The sequence below is a fragment of the Halichoerus grypus genome, chromosome 10 (genome assembly GCF_964656455.1).
Source record: "Halichoerus grypus chromosome 10, mHalGry1.hap1.1, whole genome shotgun sequence".
Lineage (NCBI taxonomy): Eukaryota > Metazoa > Chordata > Mammalia > Carnivora > Phocidae > Halichoerus > Halichoerus grypus.
The window spans coordinates 8,940,933-8,958,643 of NC_135721.1; positions in this window are offsets into that span (position 1 = coordinate 8,940,933).

Below are 17,711 nucleotides of genomic sequence, written 5' to 3' on the forward strand. Positions count from 1 at the left end.
GGAAAATTATAAATTATTATATACCTAGAGTAGGTAAACTGCCCATGATACTGAAACTAAATTGTTAACCCTCCGAGAGAGACACAGGGCATCTGTATGGCTTCTTTGCGAGCTTGGTGCCCACTTTCCATGATACCATGAACATCTGGAATGGGCATCCCTCTGCCCCCTCCAAATTACAGAGCCTAATTACTCTGATGTACATCAGTGGTCAATGCGATCAATACTCTGGACCTATGTCTTTACCATTTATCTGCCTGATCTTGACCATTTGGATTTGTCTTATTTGAACCTGGTGACCTAGATTTGAACCTGAACCACTTAGTTCTCAACTTGTTCTGTGTTCAGACTAGACTGTAATTCTGAAAGTCTCTCAGCTTAGGCAGTCAGGCTTTGCTCCATAACTGTGAATAAACTGTGCCTTGTCCTTGCCCCTCAACCCCCTTAATCTCGGTCAGATCAGTAGAAGGGTAAAATCTAACTTTCAGAAATGCCCCACATTGATGAGATACTCTGTCTGTATCATAGTTTTTATATCCATACCTTTTTCTCCATATCGACCTCCTTCAGATTTATCCTCACGATTCATTGTTTCATATTAAGTCTTGTCTTATTCTTCAGGCCAGATGTGTGTCCCTGACTCTGGCTAGAACTTCTTGCCCTTATCAGCTATGATTTGGTTTTTCTTTGTTCTGGGAAACCAACTTCCCAGTTCAGGTGAGTTTCCTGGACCCCATTCCTTGCCGTTCTCTCCAAAGGCAATGCCAACAATGAATTTGCACTGGAGTGCAAAAAGAATGTTATCTTCTGTTCATTGTCTTCTGTCCTTTGTGCACTCACATGCACAGCATCTAACAGACCTGGAAACATAATGTGTAAGTAAAAGGTAGACAAAAATCATGGGCTGAATGAGGAATTGTTTTATTGTTGCATATTGTCCCTGCTAGAGCCTACCAAATCCACAAAATAAAGTTTGCTTCGGTCAAGTGGACACATCTTTATTGATTGTCTGATATTGGAGTTGACCTGATAGTGCAGCTATTATGGAAATGTGGCTGTACAGTTAACTACTTATATCTGGTGAATTTTTTTTCTCATTCTTCAAATCTCAGCTGAAATATAATTTTCCTAACACATCTCCTAGGGGTTGTCCTTCCTGCTGGAATTAATTGTTCCTGTCTCTTTCCTAGCTATGCTATTTATATCTCTCTTTAGTACTTATTTATTCTTCTTTATGTTATCATTAGTTGTAAACATATTAAACATCAGACTGTTCCTCATCTCTAAAATGGAGGTAATAATAGCATCTTCTCCCCAACATTTTTTGAGCAGGCCTATTGACATGATCTTCAGGGAGGAAACTCCCCTCATCAAAAATAAACAAATAAATGAAACCTACCAGGGTAATTAAAGAGATGCTCAGTAATCGATCACTAAAATTTTTCTATCATAATATCATGAGGTTCATTTATTAGGTTGTGGATTTAGATATCCCACCAATAAACCTACCTTATGACTTAGAAAAACCATATTAAGCAAAAATAAATATTTTTATGTATTAGTAATTTGATGCACCATGGGGGTAATTTTATACATTTTTACCTATCTTCAAACATTCATTGTATTTTGCACAGTCTTTTTAATCATTTATGAATCTTTACATAAGTTTTCTTGAGGAAATTCATTTGAGTTCATTTGTGTAAATCTGTGATTAGGTTCTCTCCTTAAATCTACATCACGCATTATTTTCATGAGAACTTTAATTCAGACTTCAGAAGTCCTATCAAATGATGGCAATATGATGTTATGTGGTAGCCAAATTTATGCTCATATTAGGTGAAAGTGCCTTAAAATAAAATAAATTTACAGTTTATTGTGGTGAAAATAAAAGAAGCAAAATAAGAATAACTGATAAATTTAAAGTTAAAATATATTTTAGTAAAAGAGCTTAGGGAATGGACAGATTGCTTTAAAATAGATTTTTAAAAATCAATGTGGAGTGCTAAGAAATTGTCCACATTTGAGGCTGTGGTTCTTAGCATCTGCTTTTGAAAATTTTGCATTTATTAGAACTGTCATACAATTTAGCATAATTGAAGATAAATTAGAAATTAAAAAAAAGTGAAAGTGTGAAAAATGAGATTAGTTTGATAACAATATAAAAGTTACCCAGAATCATTGCAAAAGTAAAATCTGTTCTGAGGAATAGATTAAAATGCTCAGAGATTTATAAAAAGTTTGAGTACCGGCCCGGTACAGTAGTGTGTACATAAATCACCACTATGTGAAGATTTTGACTGAGGGTACTTACCATTTTGGTTAATTTTTTTTGACAAATTTACCCTTTAATTGTCATCAGCTATCAGAAAAACATGTGTGTCTTAGCACAGAATCCAGCCCAGTAATAATCACAAAGAGCACTGTCACCTTCAGTGGGATAGTAGACCAGTAGACCAGTGTAGACCCTGGTGTTAGGAAGAGCCTGAGAGCCCACAGGGAAAGTTCCATGGCTTCTTGGAACTCTATTCCTTTTCTATAAAGTGTGGAAAATGACTTGAGCTGACATATTTAAAAATTATTTGTAAATGTAAAGCTTTGGACAAATGCATAAAAATATTACAATACATTATTATTATCATCACTACTACAATGATTGAATCATATTTCAATCTTACTTTAAAATATGATTATTTTTAGATGCAAGAAACACATTATAGCAGCTGGTAATGGACGCAGAGATACTCGCATGTAGTACTGAGACTAATCTCTCTTTAGTTCAGCGTCTTGTCCTAGTTAGTTACCTGTTCACTGGCACTAGGCCAGTCAACGCCTTCTGTGTATCATTCGCTAAAATGCTTGATAAAATGGGCTCTTCAACTTATTCTTTGGTTCATTCATTGACTCATCCATTTATTGTTCTGTTTAACAAACATTTAGTGAATGCCTATATGTGCTAGACCTGGGGCTAGGTGCTGTGGATTTAGCCATAAAAGAAATGGTCCCTACCCTTAAGGAGCTCACAATGACTGGGGGTGACAAACGAAGAAAGAGAACAGTATGATGCAATGCAGGGGTGCCATGCCCATAGCAGCACATGACCAGGAGGATGAGAATAGCAACATGAAACCCAGCTTGCAGGATCAGAGGAAGACTCTCGGAGGAGATGACAGATAAGACATCTGAGCTAGCTCTTGAAGAATAATAAAGCTGGGGAAGAAGGAGGGGGAGAGGAGGAACATAAGATTTTTCTAATAAGCAACACCCCAAGTATTTTGTGCTAGTTTCATCTTACTGTTAGTTGAACTGAATTGAGCTGCCTTGAAGGCAAAAGTATTTTTTAAGTGTTTACAAGGTGTAGCGTGACATCTGAAGCATAGAAAAGAGCTCTTCAGTTAATCAATTCTCTTTCATGCTGCCCAGTTAATAATTGCATTCATTCTCAAAGCAGCTCATAAATATATTACCACTTCAGGCCCACAGTTTCAAAATGCATAAATGAAAAATGATCAGTGCTTCCTTCCTCACTGTGAATATTTTAAGTTCCAACCTTAATATACTCATTTCTCTTTTATAAGCACCAAAATGAGCATTGAAAATAATGGGTTTTATTTTATTGATGTCAGAGAAACTACAGAAATGTAGAAACATTGAGTTTTTTTAATTTTTTTAATTTTTTATTTTTTTCTCCATGTAATATTTTATTTTTATTTTTATTTTTTTAAATTTTTTTATTGTTATGTTAATCCGCATACATTACATCATTAGTTTTGGATGTAGTGTTCCATGATTCATTGTTTGTGCATAACACCCAGTGCTCCATGCAGAACGTGCCCTCTTTAATACCCATCACCAGGCTAACCCATCCTCCCACCCCCCTCCCCTCTAGAACCCTCAGTTTGTTTTTCAGAGTCCATCGTCTCTCATGGTTCGTCTACCCCTCCGATTTCCCCCCCTTCATTCTTCCCCTCCTGCTATCTTCTTCTTTTTTTTTTTCTTAACATATATTGCATTATTTGTTTCAGAGGTACAGATCTGAGATTCAACAGTCTCGCACAATTCACAGCGCTCACCAGAGCACATACCCTCCCCAGTGTCCATCACCCAGTCACCCTGAGGTTTTTTTTTTTAAACAACCAAATAAAATAAACTCTTGCCTTCTGTGAAATGCTGTATTTTAATCTGAAATAAGCCATGGGATACCAACATTATATTTACTTATATTAAAAAGAGAAATTCACATGACATCTCTTACAGGACTGGATGAGATGAAACTGGCTCTCAGAGTGTGTTCAGAAATTGTTATTGATGAAAAGGTAGTGCAAAGGGTGATAGCAACTTTAGGAAGAACACTGGTATTAGGAACGATGGCACCAAGACTTCCAATGTTGAGAAAATGAAGGCCAGGGGAGGGAACGAGAGCAAATATTTACTGAGCACTTGTTATGTTTCTGAAATTCACAGGGCATACTGTTACCCATGTTTCACAGATGAGAAATCCAAGGGTCAGAAACATGGAGGAGCTTACCCTGGGTCACAGAGTTTGGACTAGTCAGCGCTGGAGGTCAGTCCTCTGTCCGTCACACCTCTGATCCTGGAAAGTTTTTGTTATGCTGTTTCACTGTATGAAAAGAAGATAGTAGAGTAGAAAATATTTTTTGGGTGGGGAGAAGAGAATAGACATTTATACCAAAGAGCCACAATCACTTTGGTTAAATGGAAAGCAGGTCCTGTTAAAGGTGAGGAGAGGAGACTTAGGGGGGTAAATCCACTGTTCTCCTGGACATCAGGTGGACTAAGTTATGATGATCACTTGAACTTTATGAAACATTTACTTTACTAAAGAAAAATAATAAAAGGGAAAGTTCTTTAGAAATGAGTTACGATTTTGGTTTGAAAAATGTGGCCACCATAGGACAACTCTCTTTGTGACAGGAAGTCATCAACAAATGGGTAATTCATCCAATTCCTCCCTAGTTGTGGTCATTTGTGTGTGTGTGCATGCATGTGCATGTTTGCATATGTGCATATATGTATGAATGAGATAGTCTACTTTTTCTCAAACACAACACCTCAACAAAGCCTGAAGATGACTAATACACTCTTTCCATAAGTCCTTGCCCTTTGCTACCAATGAAGCTGAAGGGTCCCCTGTTCTATTTCCTTTTATCCACTTAGCTCCTCATGCAAAAGCTTAGTCATTATTCCCTAATAATATGGATAATGACTCCATGAATTTGTTTCTCAAAGAAAATTATGTTTTACCTGAAAACTTCTAGGGTACATAATATAAAGCGCTGAATCTTGAATGGTCCAAACCAGGAGAAGGAAGAACTGAACTAATGGGAGTAAAAGGGGCTATTCTGGAAGCCCTCACATTGCACCACAAAGGTGGAGATTAATACAAACAGGAAGAACAATTATGACCAAGGTTCTCTGGTGTAGCCAACAATCTCCCCAGTATCTCATAAAGCTCCAGGATTACCACCATCAGAGATGAAATCTCTTGGACCCAAGTATTCAAGTGCTCTTCATGCCAGTACACCTTGGCGTGAGGTTACATTTTAAGCCTGTGTCAGGGGAAATGTTATCACTCAGACAGGGAGGAAGGAGATGAGAAGGCCAAAGGGCTCCTCTTTTCTGATTTTGCCACAAGCCAGGCTTACTAATAGACGATTGAAACCGAGCCTGATCAATATACTCTGCCTTGTGATAGTATGCACTCTGTTCAGCTTTGATATCCAGTACAGGTTCCATCATCTTTGGACACTATCTTTTTGGTTTCTTTGTGCCTATAAAAGATGGTCTTTAAAGTCTGTCTTATAAAGTGTGGTGTGGTGCACAGAGCATGGCATTTGGAGACACAGAATTTTGTCTAATAATAGGCTCTGCCACTTTCTAGCAGCTTGACCTTCATCCCCACTGTCTCTGCCCCACGGCCAAGTTCAAGCCCCTGTTACTCCTTTCTTCAACTTCTACTGGTCCTCTTGTCTCTGGCCTCTTACTCTCTGGTTTAGTCAGCTGCTATTACTGAACAACCTATCCTGCCCACAGAGTTTGTCATTTCAGTGTCCTGCTTAATTTTTTAAAAATGATTCCTCATCACCTAAAAAATTAAATGTGAACTAGAAGGCCCTTTGTGATCTGGTTCATGTCTCCTTCTCCAAGTGGCGCCTCCCACCTTGCTCTCTGCTGCCATGGATCAGGCCATATGCAGTTCCCTGATAAGTAAGGGTATTTTATGCCTCTGTGTTGTATTTGTTTAATGGTCCTTAGGATGCAGCTTCAAAACTTTATTAACTTTCCAGAACCCCTCTTGTTGCTCCCCATTTCAGTTATGGTTAGTTCCTCTTTGGTTCTATATTGAAACTTACACAGATCTCTACTGCTGTCAGTCTTTTAAACACTTACTACACTGCAATGATCTGTTTACTTGAATGACTTGCTCCTCCAGGGGTCATGAGCTCATAGGTGGACAGACTGTAACATGTATCCTCTCAGTGAAAGAACCAGGTACAGAGACTGACATTGGGCTGCCAGTCTGACAGTATTTATTAAATTAATGGCATTACTTAAGCCTTCCTATCTTAAAAACTCTAATTTATAAAATAAGAGGAATGACTACTCCTGTCTCATGGAAGGGTTGTGAGGATAAAATTTTAAAAAATGTGAAACAGAACTTTTCAATTATAAGAAGACATTCAAATGGCCAACAGACACATGAAAAAGTGCTCAACATCGCTCGGCATCAGGGAAATCCAAATCAAAACCTCAGTGAGATACCACCTCACACCAGTCAGAATGGCTAAAATTAACAAGTCAGGAAAAGACAGATGTTGGCGAGGATGCGGAGAAAGGGGAACCCTCCTACACTGTTGGTAGGAATGCAAGCTGGTGCAGCCACTCTGGAAAACAGTATGGAGGTTCCTCAAAAAGTTAAAAATAGAGCTACTGTATGACCCAGCAATTGCACAACTGGGTATTTACCCCAAAGATACAAATGTAGTGATCCGAAGGGGTATGTGCACCCCAATGTTTATAGCAGCAATGTCCACAATAGCCAAACTATGGAAAAGGCCAAGATGTCCATCAACAGATGAATGGATAAAGAAGATGTGGTATATATATATATATATATATATATATATATATAATGGAATATTATGCAGCCATCAAAAAAGCCCCCAAATCTTGCCATTTGCAATGACATGGATGGAACTAGAGGGTATTACGCTAAGCGAAATAAGTCAATCAGAGAAAGACATGTATCATATGATCTCACTGATATGAGGAATTGTTAATCTTAGGAAACAAACTGAGGGTTGCTGGAGTCGTGGGGGTGGGAGGGAGGTGGCTGGGTGATAGACATTGGGGAGGGTATGTGCTATGGTGAGAGCTGTGAATTGTGTAAGACTGATGAATCACAGACCTGTATCTCTGAAACAAATAATACATTATATGTTAAAAAAAATAAGACAGTAGGAAGGGAAAAATGAAGGGGAGGAATCGGAAGGGGAGATGAACCATGAGAGACTATGGCTCTGAGAAACAAACTGAGGGTTCTAGAGGGGAGGGGTTAAGGGGATGGGTTAGCCTGGTGGTGGGTATTAAAGAGGGCACGTACTGAACGGAGCACTGGGTGTTATATGCAAACAATGAATCATGGAACAGTACATCAAAAACACCAATGATGTAATGTATGGTGATTAACATAATAAAATCAAATAGTAAAAAAAGATCATTATGAATCCTAGTTTTTATTATGTTAATGTAGGTACTGGGAATAAAGCTCTTTCTTTAGCTAATGGGCTTTTAAGGGTCCACAGATTTTATTCAAAAGTCAGGAATTGGACTAAAGTCTAGGGATACAGGCCTAAGGATTCCTGTAATATACAATGTTTAGTGTAATTATTAAAATTTCTACCTGCTGATTAGGCACACACTGCTTTTTAATTATCTTAGCTTCAGGAAAAAAAAAAGAGATCCATTAAGAAATGAAAGCTTCCTAACAGCTTGTTATTTCATTATTTGTTCACAACTACTAGCAAATGTATTTTGCCGAGTGCTTCAAATCCAGTTTTAAAAGACTGAGCCACATCTAGTAATCATTTCATAAATATTAATGGAGAACATGCAAGTGGAAAGTTAAATTAAAATGCTACCAAATGGCCAGCAGGCAGCAGAAAATGAGCAGGAATCTCTAATCAGTGGAATTCATGGTTGTATAACTTTTATCCTCCCATTAGAGTACAAAACAGAAGTTGATTTTTCTCCCACTTAAAATCAGTTCATGTTGAAGGGAAAATGCAAATCAGCTCAATTACTGAGAGATTTAGAAACAGCTATTCTTTATGGTAAGTATCCTTTCCCTGGTCTTGGTTGGATGCAATTGGCTGGACTCAGAGACTTCATGACTGACTGTGGTCTTCTCATAGGGTTGCATGGCAAAACTTCATAAGATCTTGGGAAAGGAGAGAATAAGCAATATTTTACATTCATTCACTATTAGTTCATCATTTTTAAATTCTGGAGTTTTTGTGAATCTATATTTCAACCAGGGTGTTGAAAATAAGATTGATACAGAGATTTCAAACTGGGATACAGGAAGAGTGTAGAGTTCTGATTAATGGAGCTCAGTGTTGCTGTAACATTTAATTTTAGATTATTTTTAGTATCAGCATTAGACACCTTTATCCCATACTATATCCATCCATTCATTTATCCACCTATCTAACAAATGTTTACTGAGTACCTACAATGGACCATGTCCTGTGCTAGGCATTGGGGATGAATAGCTGAATAAGACATGGTCACATGGTTTCTTCTCTCACAGATTTCATAGCCTAATATAGCAATTATCTCACAGCTTTGTTTTGGTATTGAAGAATTTATTAGAAGTAAAGCCTTTAGAACAGATTTTGACACACAGTATTGACTTATAGTAAGCACTGTGTGGTGGTAGGGGCAGGGCAATAACAATAGGAGGGAATAAATAGAGTGGAATGAAAATGGATACACTGGGAGGAATCAGACCATGATCCTTCATATTTCATGCATATTCGTCTGATGAGAAAAGAAAAATGATTAAAGAATGGAAAGCAGGAGAGTGAGGTTATCATCCATGTGTTCCATAAAGTTCCATAAATACTGTTGTATGGAGGATGAAATTAAGCTGACAGAGGCTGGAGGGCTCAGGACTATAAGGCAATTAAATTAGATGAGGAGAAAGAAGACAGGGGGCTGAACAAAGAGAATAGCATGCAGGAAGAATAATGAGGGAAATATTTGCAAATTCTAGGATGGGAATTCGTAAATATTGGTAATTCATCAAAAATAAAAGGCAGGGGAGGAAGATGTGGAATCTCTAAGTTGATGCTTAGGTTTCTAGAATAAGTGGCTGGTAGACAGTTAAGCCTTAAAAGAAAAAAGTGAAAGTGAAAGAGGGGTGTGTTTTGATGAAAAGACTTTGCGTTCACAGCTTTCCTAGGAACTGTATTATTGGGATCAAGCCCTGCATCGGGCTCCCCGCTCAGCAGAGAGCTTGCTTCTCCCTCTGCCCCTCCCCCGCTCTGCTCATGCTCTCTCTCTCTCTCTCTCTCTGTTGCTCTATCTCAAATAAATAAATAAAATGTTAGGAAAAAAAATAAGAACTGTATTACTAAATAGAGAATGCACTTGGCTGGATTCAAACTGCTAAACCAGCAGTGTAATTCTTGGATGAGACACTTTACCTTTTTGGATTTCCATTCCCAAACTCACAAAATGGGGTTAATGCTATCCTAATTCAAAAGGTTGTTGAGAAAGTGCATGAAGATAAGGTATATGGAAGTCTCTTACTTGGGATGACACAACTTAGTATGTGCTAGTGGATCTGACTCTGAAGAGTGGTGAAGGTTTCACACTGAATGGTTTGTTATGTTTGGGAAACTTGCCCAAAAGGACAAGAGTTATTCATATACTTGTTCATTCATACACTCCATTATTCCTTTATTTATTCATTCATCTGTTTGGCAAGAATTTATTGAAACTTCTCTGTGGATAACTCATGTGTCAGGGGCTTTGACAGGGAGGATTCGCTTTGGTAAGGAGGGATTCCTTTGGATGCCAACTGTATCTTTGTGCTAAAACTCCTATCAGATTGACTTGTAACCCTCCTCAGTAGCATGAGAAGCAACAAAGATGTCCCTCAGGATTTCAAAGGACCCAACACTGACCCTTCACATAACTATTATGACAACAGAAGGTAGCACTGGATTGTTCCCAGTGAGTCAGTATTTCTTTTCAATTTGAGATGAAATTAATTGGTGGAAAAATTGTTATTAACAACAACAATATTACTAATAACTAAAATTTATTGGTTATTTTCCAATGAATTATACTAACATCTACTAACTCAATTAATTCTGTGAGATAGGCCCATCCCCTTCTTTCCCCCAGAATTTACAGATGAGAAAATTGGGGCTAAGAGAGGTTAAATATCTTGGTTAAAATCATACAGTTAGTAAGCAATAGAGCTGGGACTGGTACCTAGGTTTGTGTGAATGCAACTACTATTATACTAGTTTGTAATGTATCTTTTTAAAAAATATTTTATTTATTTATTTGACAGAGTGAGAAAGAGCACAAACAGGGGGGAACAGCAGAGAGAAAGCGTGAAGCAGGCTCCCCACTGAGTAGGGAGCCCGATGCGGGGCTCAAACCCAGGACCCGGGGATCATGACCTGAGCCGAAGGCAGATGCTTAACTGACAGCCATCCAGGTGCTCCAGTTTGTAATATATTCTAATTGAGTAAAATATTAATGTAGTATGTTGCCCACATTTTAATATGTTTAGAAGGTAATGTTATCTTGATCACCCTAGTCTGAGTCAGTTTCCTCCTCTGTATATATATTTTGTACATACCTCTTTTTTTAGCATATAGCATACTGTTCTGCAGTTCAATTGACTTACTTCTTTGTATCCTTTCCTAGAATATGAACTTCTTGGAGGTAGGGACCATGTCTTATGATCTTGTACTTGGCAAACAATGAACAGTTGGAACATATTTGAGGAATGAATGTATATATATATTAACTACAGATTAAAACAGTTTTATAGTACTCCATCAAAAGCTTTTTGCCTTTGGTACAACTAAGGATTCATATAGATGGTTTTATTTTAACTGATGTAGAATTACTTATTTAGTTTTCAAAAATCTTTTCGAAAGCTATCTAGTCTGAAAAGCCTCTGATGCACAATTATTAACTCTCTCCTTTACGTTTCCACATCATTGCCCATATTGCCGTATTATTTATTTTACAAAATTGTAGCTATTTATCTATCTCATTTCAGACATTTTGATTTAGCTGCATTGATGTTGACCTCAGCTGACAGAGCTGCATGGAGACTGTGTGGTTGTGCCTCGCCAGGAACCAAAGATGCTGCATCCCTTCCAGTCAGTGCCCTTGCATCCACCTTCAGGTGAAAGTCTTTCCCCACTGAAGCCAGTCTGAAAAAGCTGGGAAAGGTGACTGTACCATCACATGCACAGACAGCAGTGCAAAGCCATAAGAAAGATGAAAAAAACAGGACGCCAGCAAAGGAACATAACAATTTTCCAGTAATTGACCCCAAGGAAATGGATATCTTCAAGTAATCTGAAAAATAAATCAAAATAAACTTTAAGGAAGCTCAGTGAGATTCAAGAGAACACAGATAGACATCTTAATGAACTCAGGAAAACTATACCTGAGCAAAATGAGAAGTTCAATGAAGAGATTCATATCATAACAAAGAACCAAACAGAAATTCTGGAGCTGAATAATACAATAAATAAAATGAAACAATAATACAGAGAGCTTCAATATCTGGCTCAATAAGGCAAAAGAAAGAATCTGTGAACTTGAAGACAGATCTCTTGATATCTAGTCAGAAAAGAAAAGCAAAAATTAAAAAGAGTGAAAAGCCTATGAACAGTATGGGATACCAGAAAGAGAACAATATCTGCATTATGGGAGTCCCAGAAGGAGAAAAGAGAGAGAAAGGGACAGAAAACTTATTTAAAGAAATAGTGCCTGAAAACTTCCCAAATCTGGGGAAAGATATGGCCATGCATGCACATGAAGTTCAAAGATTCTCAAACAGAGATTTTCACCAAGACACATTATAATTGTGCTCTCAAAAATCAAAGACAGAGAGAATTTTGAAAGCAGCAAGAGAAAGAATATTCATCAGATACAAGGGAATACCAATAAAGGTTTCAGCAATTTCTCAGCAGAAATATTGTAGGCCAGGAGGGAGTGGGATGATATATTTAAAGTGCTCAAAAAAATCAAAACAAAAACAACAAAAATACCCTGTCAACCAAAAATACTTTACTCAGAGCCCTTTAAAATTTTTATTTTATTTTTGCCATTTGTTTTTTAGCCTAGCACCCTTGACCAAATGAGCAAATGTTTTGGATTCTCTGTTACAGTTTCTTCATCACTTTCCAAAAATGTAGTGATAAGAACTCTATTGGGTCATGATGTTCAATGACCAAACTTTGATTCTTAAGCATTTCATATATTTAAACCTGCAAAATCAGAAGGAAGTCATCCAAAGCATTCCCTGAAAGACAGACAAGGTCAGTAAACACAGAAATAATTTCTAATTCTTCTACCAAGGCCAGGGGTTTGGGGCACATAATCAGTGTGTCCTGTGAAGGGGATGAGGAGTGCAAAACCCTGGACTTCAGCTGCCATCCTCAGTGGATATTCCTGCTTCTCTTCTGGATTCTATGAAACCTCTCTGTGACCCTGATAACAAACCCAGAATTTTGTTTGTTAGTGTGAATAAGTGTCTATCTCTTGCAATGGAAACAATCTCTGACTAGTGTACACACTTAGTCTTTGTTCTTTCACCTGTCAAAATCATAACAATTTCCAAAAAAGTGCTTTTGAAATGTACTAAGTGGGATAACATGTATAGATGCCCACGACAGGACTTGGCACATGGTAGGCAGTCTCCAGGTATTGCTTCCTTTCTTTTTGACAGAAGGTAGAGCTGGAAGGTATTTAATATATCTACAAGTCCAAACTTCTACTGTATAAAGGGAAAACCGAGGCCCATGGAGGTGAGATGACTTACAGATCTAGAACTTCTGCCTCCAGGTCTATAAACTTACTCTCCACTTTTACCAGGTGTCAATTTTCTTAGTGTGGAAAGTGAGTTCTATGGTGGCAGTGTATGATAATGAAAAAAAAAGATATAATAGAGATTTATACACCCAAGCCTCCTGCATAGATATCCTTACAACACAACTATTCATTATATATTCACCAAGCCCCTGCTTTGTTAGGACATGGGTTATCCAAAAGTGTGAAGCATGGATTCTGCTCCCAATCTATAATGAAAATAAATAAGTAAATTTTAGCAGTGTTTGCCAGTCACTTTTTATTTTATCTTTTAGTGTTTAGGGCAGGCAGGAAAGTGTTTCTTTATATTATCATCATAATGACCTTATAAGATAGGCTGTATTAACCCATTTTACAGATGAAAAATTATGGTTTTAGTGAATTTAGGCAAAATATATCTAGTAAGTGTCAGAGCTGGTGGGAAGGAGAGCAAGAGGCTAGTCTGATTCTGCCTCCTGTGCTTGTGCCCACTACTTTCCAACTTGGAAAAGAGTCCATAGGATTGGAATGGAAAAACATTGTCTCAGATATCTTGCTCCCTTGGAGACAACCCAAGAAGCCTGACTAAGCTTTCTTCATCTGATTTCCCCAAATGCCAACAGCCTCAAAATCTGCCCTTCCTACCCCAGCTCTGTGAGTCAACTTCATTAAATTCAAAGAATCCCTGAGTGGCTGTGCATCTGTACACTGAATTTTAACACTCAAGTGAGCAGTGATTGGAAGTCACCCTCTATGCCGGATACAGGCCCTTGGTGTGTGATGAATGCCTGAAAGCTACAATTTGGTATGGAAATCCAAATCCACCTCTGGACTGCTTCTGCCACATCAGGAGATGGTGGGATCAAAACTGCATTTAGGGCTGATGATTGAAAGAGTTATTAAAGATAATTCTTTGGAAAGCAGTGGTAATTATCTCAGCATTAACATTTCTAATTTAATTTAGCCCTGATTGAACTTTTTCTTTTGGAAGGAGGAAATGGAAGAGTGTGAAGCAAGTATCAGTTGGAAAGATGCTCTCTATCACTTACATGTAGTGCTGAGTTATGCGCACTTTATAATGCACACCAGGTGATATCTGGAGAACAACCTCCACCTTACCTAGTCAGTTCTCACTCCAAAATTCTTTCTTTTTTTTAAGATTTTATTTATTTATTTGAGAGAGAGAGTGAGGGGGAGAGAGAGAGGGAGAGAAGGAGCAGGGGAAGGGGCAGAGGGAGAAGCAGACTCCCTGCTGACCTGGGGCTCCATCCCGGGACTCCAGGATCATGACCTGAGGTGAAGGTAGGCACTTAACTGACTGAGCCACCCAGGTGCCCCTCCAACATTCTTTCAAGAGGGGGATTTAAGGACAGGGTGGCTCAGTTGGTTAAGCATATGACTCTTGATTTCAGCTCAGGTCATGATCTCAGGGTCATGAGATCGAACCCCTCATTGGGTTCCATGCTCATCAGGGAGTCTTCTTGAGATTCTCTCTCTTCTTCTCCCTCTCTCTCTGCCCATCCCCCCTGCACACACACACACACACACACACTCTCTCTCTCTCTCTCTCTCTCTTTCTTTCTCTCTCAAATAAATAAATACATCTTTAAAAAAGGGGGGGATTTAAGGGATAGCAATATTGATTTTAATATCATGTGACTTTTCCCCTGACCCTTCAGGTTGGGCTTATTGTTGTTTCTTCCCTCTGTCCTTTGAAGTTGAAATTGTCTGGTTACCTGCACTTTTCCCTCAGTTACAGCATCTCAAGGACAGGGACAATGATCTAAGTACCTTTATATCCTCTGCAACAAGCATAATGCTTGGCACAGAGTAAAAACCCAATACACGTTTGACAAACGAAATGACTAAAGGGCTGATTAATCTAAATAGCTTCTGTTTTCATTTACTCGCATCCTTACATCAGTCCTTTACACTCCCAAATAATTTATTCATTTTTTTTAACCTGAGAGCAAAATGTTTTAGCAAAGCACTTGGGGTGGGGTGGAATGGAGGTTAAAGAAAAGAAAACAACCAACTGAGAATAATAAAATGCAAACTTGTATCTCCTGAATTTCAGAATGAAAGGTGGCGTTTCAGATCCCATTTCCCTTGTGAATTTTTGGCTTGCTTTTTCTAACAGTAAAGCTAAAAAAAGGATCTTTTCACAAAAGAGGTATTTTTCTTCTTGGCCTGGAAAATCAATTTCGATGTTAATCTTGCTCCTTGGAATGTCCTCCCCCACCCTTTTCCACCTAGCAAAATACTCTTCGCTTTCACAGCCCAGCTCAAATGTCAGCTCTTCAAATAATAATAATAATCATAGCTAATATCTAAAGAGTATTAACTCCGGGATGGGGCTATGCTAAGTGTTTTACAGAAATTATGTCCCTTGCTGTTTACAAATCCCCATCAAATCAGGACTATTATTAATCATAAATTTACAGATGAGGAAGGTAAAGGCTGCAGAGGTCACATAGTTGCTGGAGCTCCAACATTAAGTAGTTCATAGGTTAGAACACAGGAGGCTTGACTTCAAGCCTTCAGTGGGACTTTAATGATGAGGACACACTGCCTCCCTCTGAGGCCACCTGTGACTCCAGACAGAGCCAGCCCTTCTCTTTATTAAGGCCTAGCACCTGCCCTGGTCAACTCTTAATCTGCACACCCTCCAGTGACTACCACAGCCTCTTCCCCATGACTCCAAGCTCAGAACTTGCAATAACAATTTAAGTAACAATGCCAGGCCAATCTTCTAGAAAAAAAAAATCTCTGCTTCTCTCACTCCTTTGTACTTTGGACTCCCCAGTCTTCGGTCATTGCCTTTGTAGTTTCTTTTGTTCCACTCTGCCTCATCTTTGCCAATCCAACATTTTACTCATCCTTAGTTTTTACTTTCCTTTGACATGCTCTCCATCAAGAAAGGAGTACACCATCATCTTGTGTTCTCTCTGCCTGAGTGTCAGGCGTAGAACACATACACATGCAGCATTGTCCTAAAAACAGTGATGAGTGTATTCTATTTTTTATTAATTGCAAGTCATGATTGCAATATAGTGTATTCATGTGTACCGCCGCAGCTCTGAGAGAGCACAACAGGGAATTAGAGCTCATGTTCAAGGTGTAATCTCCCTGTCCGACACTGACAAGGGATGCTTATCAATCCTGAAAGGTGTTGCAGGTTCGTCTTCCTTTTCTCAAATCGTCTTTCCTTCTTAGAAGAATCCTTTCATATATGATCTCATAATAGATACATCTGAGGTAGTCAAAGATAAAGCCATCAGCATATAAATCACATCCAACTGAAGTGCTACTGGGGATACCCATGGGGTGTGGAAGGTAAAGCAACAGAGAAACCATTCAGGGTTTTGTTTTGCTGTTTCCACTGAAGACAAATGCTAAGCTTCCTTGAAATTAGTGCAAATTCTCACCAAATTGAGAATTAAATAATGGAATGGCACTCTCCTCCTCAGTAAAGATAAACTTATATCTTACAAAAGTTGCATATGCACATTTTCCTCCTACCTCGGATATATCATAGAGGTTGACCATCTTTTTCTGTATATTCCACCGCCATAGAAGAACATTCAGAGGATCCATGAAATAATGGTTAAGAAAAGGGATAATCCCTTGCCAGCTGTGACTTTGAGCAGTGCTTAAACTCTCCATGCCTCAGTGGAAAAATGGAGTTAATAATAGTAACAACGATTTTATCGGATTGTTGTAAAGATTTAAATGATTTAATGCATGTAACGTCTTATCACAACTACCAATACTTGTTCGCCATTATTATTACCCAGTGGAGATAGCACTGATTTGGGAGAAAGATGACTTAAGTCTCATCTCTGTTAACCAGCCAAGTGGCCTTGGCTAAATCACTTAATCTTGCTGGACCCAAGAAAGCCTCCAATCTGGCCCTTGCCAGCAGGTGCAGCTTCATGTGATTCTACTTTCAAGACCACACTTGGTTTTACAGCAACTCAGGCTCCCTATCTTCTGTTGTTGTTGCCTCTAGCCACAAATCTACTCTTCTCCTTCCCATGAGGCTTGTACCGTGAGGGCATGTATGCATGCTTAGGCACATGTGCACCCCCCACCCCCAACAGTGCTGTCTCCCACCTTGTACCTTTGCTCACCCTGTCCTCTCTGCCTTATCATTGTCTGGCTAGCCCTCTGCTTGGAGGGCACTTCTCAGAAGGGCTTGCCGACTCCCTGAGTCTGACTAGAAGCCCTTCCTTAGCATTCACTTTACACAAACTAGCAACATCATGGCCCATTTTAATGTCTGAATCTTCCACAAGTTGGGCACCTATGTAGGAAAAAGACTGTATCTTTTACATTTAAAAAATTTTATTTATTATTATTATTTTTACAGATTGTATCTTTTTAAATTGTCTGATGTCCAGCACGTCCTGAACACGTAGTATGAGCTTCACAAATGTTTGTCAAAACACTGGCTGCATGGGGACACCTGGGTGGCTCAGTCAGTTAAGCGTCTGCCTTCGGCTCAGGTCATGATCCCAGGGTCCTGGGATTGAGTCCTGCATTGGGCTACCTGCTCAGGAGAGGGTCTGCTTCTCTCT